Below are 6630 nucleotides of genomic sequence, written 5' to 3' on the forward strand. Positions count from 1 at the left end.
TGAGAAGCAGAAAAGGCCTTGACTCTGTGTAAGCACTGCTCAGCAGTAACTAAAACATCCTTGTATTATCAACACTGTTTCCAGCACAAATCCAAAACACAGCCCCATACTAGCTACTATGAAGAAAATTAACCCTATCCCAGCCAAAACCAGCACAAGAATTACATAGCAATTTTGGCAAAACATAAGACACGGGGCACTAATTGGTCTACGATAGTGACAATCATAACCTTTGCTTAAGCAGAATTAAGTAAGAGCATTTGAATGTCTCTGCCCACAACCACTACCCACTACTCTACCAACAGTGTTCACAGGCATAACATTCAGAGAAATCATAAATCTTGACTTCTTTTTCTCCATCAAATATGACTTTGATATGTTAACTTAGATATTGTACTTGGTTGTATCCTAGCACAGAACAGGCTAGATTGCAAATCACAACTATTTGTGGGTCTACAGCTAGCAAAAGGATAATTACTAGAAAATTAGGAAACACTAATTTGTTGGTGCTGATTTTCTTCACAAGAGGACATAAGATCATATCTTTTTCTATTAAAGAGAGTCACTTTGCTTCTAGCCATAATCCCAAGGGTGTTTTGATAACAAAAGTCTAACTATATCCTCATTGCTCCAAGTTAACAAATTACTTGGGCTTTTTATTTATGTGTATTGGTAGGGCATCTGGGAAATGATTGTTCATTAGGAGAAGGCTGACATAAACACATGAAATAATATTTTAAGATATGACAAAAGCATTATGCAAGCTGGTGACACATTAGCAATGATTTTAGCAGCTATTTGATTAATCTATGGCAAATGAGCTAGTATATTTAATTACAATTTTATGTGCTGTTGATACTTGTGCTATAAATAAGGGAATTACATGTGGGTCACTCCAGTGTTTGGTTGTGGAATTGTTTACTTGACATACTGATGTCATTAAATTATTATTCCAGATCACTGGGTAATCATGGTGACTTTTTACAAGAAGGAATCATCTTTTCATTGAGTCAGTTTCTAATTCAGTCCCTGAATTCCTTTAGTTCCAGATCTATTTTAAGCAAAATATACAGAGGGTCTACAAATGTATTTGTGTTGCTTACATCTCTTTGTGTGAAATTCAAGTATGAATAACTTGTTTTGGCATTCCATTTTCTGGATCCTGACCTAAAGCCTGCTGAAAGCAAAGGACGGGCAGTCAGGTCTCTCGGTATTGCATAACAAAAGTGGGATAGGAATGAGTAACTGGCTTGAAGCCCATGTGTCTCTGCTGACCTGTACCCACACTTCTTCAGGTTAGTTTTTTGTGTATAAGAATTGCCTTGAACGAGCAAGATGTGACAGGCCAGTGCAGAGCTGGGGAGTGAGCTAACAAATCATCTGTGGCGATGATTAAGACCAGGGCTAGAGCTCACTCCCTGGCTCTTGCTTATTTAGCAAGGTGTACCTTCACTAACCTCCATGAGGTCTGGGTTAGACATTTGCAGTAGCGTTGTTTTCTACTGACTCATCTGGTGTAGTATGAACAGCATATGGAATGGATGTAGTCTTGACTGACAGTTCATAAGCTCTTTGTGAAATTTGTCCCCTTGTTTGCATTAAATGTAATGGGAATGAGAGTTCAATGTGTCTAATTTGATTAATACTAGGTGAAAAGCATGGCTGTGCTAGCTAAAAGGTGAGTATGAATTCACAGTTTCACAATAGCTCAACTTCAGTGGTAAGACTAGTTTAATGAGTTCCCATCCTTTCTCCCCCCCCATCTCAGTCGGCCCTTTTCTGCCCCCAGTTGCTCATTCCCACGCCCCGTCCCTTCCAAAGCAAATGTTATTTTTAATCCAAATCAGTTCAGTGATCCAGTTTAGATTGCAGTTCCACAAACAGTTGTGTTGACACAACTGTGGAGGTGGTACAATATGGGGAGGCAGGAATGAGTGGTTAGGGACAGCATATTGTTAAATGACAGCTTGAAAGTGATACCTGGAAATGAAAGACTTTTTACATTAGACCTATGAAACCATTATCATCATTATACATCAACAAATCAGAACATAAAGCTCAGTGGAGAAATTCAACAAAATAAATCATCTTGTCTTCACACAAACCCTAAAGCTGGGGAGTTCTGGTAATCTGCCTTTTTCTGGCTTTAGTTCTGCCAAGCTGAAGCAATAGCTGAAATGTTCAAGACTGTCCTGAATTATAAAATGGGTTGCATATGTTGTTGTTTTCCTCCCCTCCACTCTTGGGTGAGTTTATTTTTCATTTTGAATGTTTCTGTCGAACTCTGTCATTCTACTGCCCATCTAATTCCTCATTCAGTTTTATAGTTAAGCAGTAATTAGAAACTATCGCTGGGGGAAAAAACATGTTTTAGGTATTTGATGTGATCCAGCCTCTTATAAAATATAGAGTTCCCAAAAGTAGCGGTAAGAGAATTGCAGAGGACCCATTCTTACCTCAAATTCAAAATAAAATGTTAAAAACTCTAGCTTAGAACAAGTGCTTCTTCTCATAACCACCTCCAAACAAAGTGCAGCTGGGTTTAAAATGGAGAAAAGCAAGATCATGCTTTCTTTTCTTAAAGAATTTGAATTAAGGGAACTCAGCAGAAAGCACAATAAAGCGGGCAGCTGTATAACAGGTACGACAGATCCTTCCCACGTCTCATTGTTTCTACGGACCAAGCCCTCCTGTTTGGAGGGTTGTAGATGGACACATTTGTTAGGGACAAGCTGATGTAACAGTGCGAGTAAGTGTCTCCAGTTCCTCAGTCTCCTTTGCCACACAGCGACTGAGACACAGGTGGGACAAGTGGGGAACGGGCAGCGGGGAGATCAGGGCAGGCATGCCTGCCTGAACGCTCAGCCACTGCCCTTGCGAAATCCACCGCCCCTCCCTCTGCTGTGAAAGATGCAGAGAGCTTTTCAGTCCTTCAGAAAATCTTCCAGTAAAAATGAGAAATTATTTTTTCAAGGTAGGAGAAAAACCCCTGATTGGCTCTCTACTTACTCTTTTGGGTTTTTTTTAAACAGCTTTACCTATTCATAAAATAGGGCAGAAGGGGGCAAAAGTTTTATCTTTCTCTTGGGTGCTAATAGCCCACAGAGACCCACGAGATAAGAGGGAAAGGCAAGCAGCGAGAGAGCCACATATCAAACCCCTTTCTTTTTTTAATCAGGAATGTAGTGGGAGCAGGAAGGAGGCAGGATCGGGCAGGCTTGAATGAAAACATATCTGCAATAACTTTTGTCTCTAAAACCTTTTCTGTGATGTTTTTTAACAATAGAGCAGACTCCCCTCCTCTTGCATACAGGGCAAGACGAGGCCTTAAAAATTTTCTTCACATTTCTGTTTCCATTGTGGTATGTTTATTGGTTGCAGTAATTTTATGATTGCTTTTCAATGGCTTAGAGGTGTAGAGTATGTTTTATTTCTACATCAATATCATAACAAATTGCATTCAGCAAACTGTTAAATATGCTAGGGGTTTTTTTTCATTGTAACGTCTCCCCTAACCCATGGAAAATGAGTTCTGGCAGATTTATCTTATGACGTTATCCTCCCTCACCCCATGACTCCTTGACCTGACTCTCTGCCTGTCATGACCCTGAGGGCACCAAGGACCTCCCTGTCCCTGCCCAACCCAGGGCTCCTCTCACCCTGTCCATGGCCCAGGACCCCATGTCAGACCCCGGGGCCATCAGACCCTGCCCCAGCCATGCCGCAGGAGCAGGGCCGGTCTCCAGCTGCCCACAGCCCTGCCCTGCCCCACCACAGGCCCCATCGAGCCTGGCCCACCTGCGGGCCCACGTCCTCGTCTGGCCTCGGCCCATCCCCGTCCCCACAGCCCTGCCTGGCCATCTGGGGCTGCCTCTGGCCCTGGTTCCCCTCACCGGGCCTGATCCTGACCCCACCCGTGGGCTGACATCCCAGCCTGGCATCTCCTTGGCCTCGCCTTCCTCTTTATTTCTGCTCATGTGATGCGTTGGCTAAAGTAGTCCTATTTTTCACCATTTCCTTCAATAATTTTGCTGAACTTGTGCTCTTCCTCAGAGAGCGTGAGCACGTAATGCACCAGTTTATCTTGAGCTACCCAGATATTTCTTTGCGAAGTAACCACTACCAAAGCTATCCATACTTCAATGCGAGTCTAAAAATATTACCACTCCAACTGGGTAGATATGCCCTACATACCTATTGCCCATGTCTAAAGGCGAGGTGTTTCCAGGATTTTCACTGCTTGTTGGGATCTTAGCCACAGACTGAACAATTTCTTTTTGGCTATTCCTATGCACTGTGTACAGAAATACTGTGCATTTCACAAATGTCACAGGCTACGTATTCAAGCTTTTGTCTGTTCTGTGTCAGTTATCTCACACTCTTAGGCTAAAAAGAAGCTAGGAAACAATGTGCAGTGTGCAATGGTGGAGCAAAACCCTCTTCTCAATCAGAAAAATAGTTTTTCAAATGAAAAGTGCAAAATCAGCTCTTACAGAGCTGCACATTCAGAAGCCAGGCGGAAAGCTGAATAAACAATAAAATTAGGAACCAAATAACAATTTTATTGTCTGAATAAAAATTCCAAAGTATCCTGTGGATTTTTAGAGCTCTGTGATATCTGTGGATTTCATAGTTACGACTAAATTTGTTTTCAAGATTTCTTTGCACTGCAGGGTTTCTGTATCATAGAAAGCAGGAGTTCTGGTTCTCCAGAGGAGGAACTAAAACATACAGCATCTAAGGATGGAGGTCCATGAACAGTTTTCCCTCTGACAATGTTTTCCTTTCTAGCTGCTTGCTTCCATTCCCTCACTGATATTTATCTCCTCAGTTCTGCTACTGGAGTCATCGGTAAGATTTTACTCAATAGGATTAGCAAAAGGTTCTAAGCTAAGAAAAATCCTCCAGAAAAAAAATGTCTTTTCAACCCAGATTATTTCACTCATCTAATTTAGAGCACGGCACTGAACATGCGTTGTCCTGTAACATGGGCATGGCTAAGGAGGTGATAAATTGTACGAGAGAGGGAATGAGTAACTGGGGTGAGAAAGGATGGAAATCTATTAAATTGGTTTTGCCACCAGAGAAAACAATGTCTGGAACTACACTACAGCCCTTGTCTGAGTAGGGCTGGACAATATGAAGATTAAAAAGCACTCGTAGCTGCCCTGGGCTCATCTATATGAGCGTCCCACAGGATATGCTGCAGATGCTGTGCAACAGCAGGGAATTTAAATAAACAAAGTGCTGTTAAAACAAGGCTCCTAGGGTTAAGCATAGTTTGGTTACAAAATAAAAATAAGTCTATCCTTCAACAGAAAATCATCCTTTTATTTTTCTAGTTGAAAACTAGAACAAGTGTTTTTAAAGAAGTCCATATTTGCACATCTAGCTTGGTTTTGCAAGAAATTTGTGAGAAAATCACAAAGGAATAAGAAATGAGACCGATTGTGAGATTTTGGAACTTTATGGGGAAAGTATTACCTGGGCTAGGAGAAGAGTTTTGTTTGGTATGTGTAGGTGTATGCTCTTAGTGTATTAGCTGACTCCTCTAAGTCTATGGTGTTTTCAGCATAGGTGCTGATTAAGAGCTTAGATTTATGATTACTTTATAAACGGTCATGGCAGTTTAAGATGTTTACACCTGACGTGTGGCTTGACGGTGGAACCATCCTCCAGTACAGGTGTTGTAAGGGATCCCGAGAGGGTTTCCTAGTCACAGGTCTGGTCGGGTTAGTGTCCGTGTGGATGCCTGTGGCAAGGCAGGGGCAAAGATACTCCTGGGCTATCTCTGATGTCAGCTGAGCTCTGGGCGCAAAGACCTTCTGCTGAGGATTAGTAACAAAGCTCAGAGTGGCTAATTGTAAGCCCCAGTTAGATCCAGAAATTATCACCTCTAGCACCTTGCAAACCAAATTAGCTGACAGAGCCTCCGTGCTTCCCCCGTTCTCCTCCTCCCTGGATTACCCTGAAGTGAAACGTGATGGGATCTGGCTCTCATCAGGGTTTAGGAAATCGGCCTACTGAATGCTAGGCTCGAACTCAAAAACTTCCAAATGTATCTGCGATGATTATATGTAAACCAGAAAGAATTTTCTGTGAAATAATAGTAATGCTATTATTAGCTTTGCCATTGGTAAAGTGCATTCATTACTCAGTGCTTACGCTGAGCAACCACAGCCTCTAATAGACCACAAAATTGTCGACTGCTAGCTGAAAAGGAGCTTAAAATGCATACTGATTTGCAGTAATTTATTATCGGTCGTTCTAGGAAAAAGCATGGAATTAGCTGAATACTTCTGTTGCTAATAAAGTTATACCAAAATGGGATTCCATGGGATTCTGCTATCATTCAAATAATATTAAACATGCTCTTAATAACCTTGCACTGTTAATAACCTTCTCCTGTTAATCTCTGTATAATGTGAAACTACGAATTAAGAAGTCTTTTCATGTACAGGGGCAGAACTTCATTTAAAGACCTTGATGGTGCAAGAAGCAGACTGAAATAAATCCATATTGCAAACAGTCAGCTAATGGATGCGGAGATAAAGAAGGACTTGTAAAGACAGAAGCAGTGCAATGTCAAATCTATTTTTTGCACAATTTCCTACAGAAAATATTCCCATT

The sequence above is a fragment of the Pygoscelis adeliae genome, unplaced genomic scaffold (genome assembly GCF_000699105.1).
Source record: "Pygoscelis adeliae isolate BGI_AS28 unplaced genomic scaffold, ASM69910v1 Scaffold424, whole genome shotgun sequence".
Lineage (NCBI taxonomy): Eukaryota > Metazoa > Chordata > Aves > Sphenisciformes > Spheniscidae > Pygoscelis > Pygoscelis adeliae.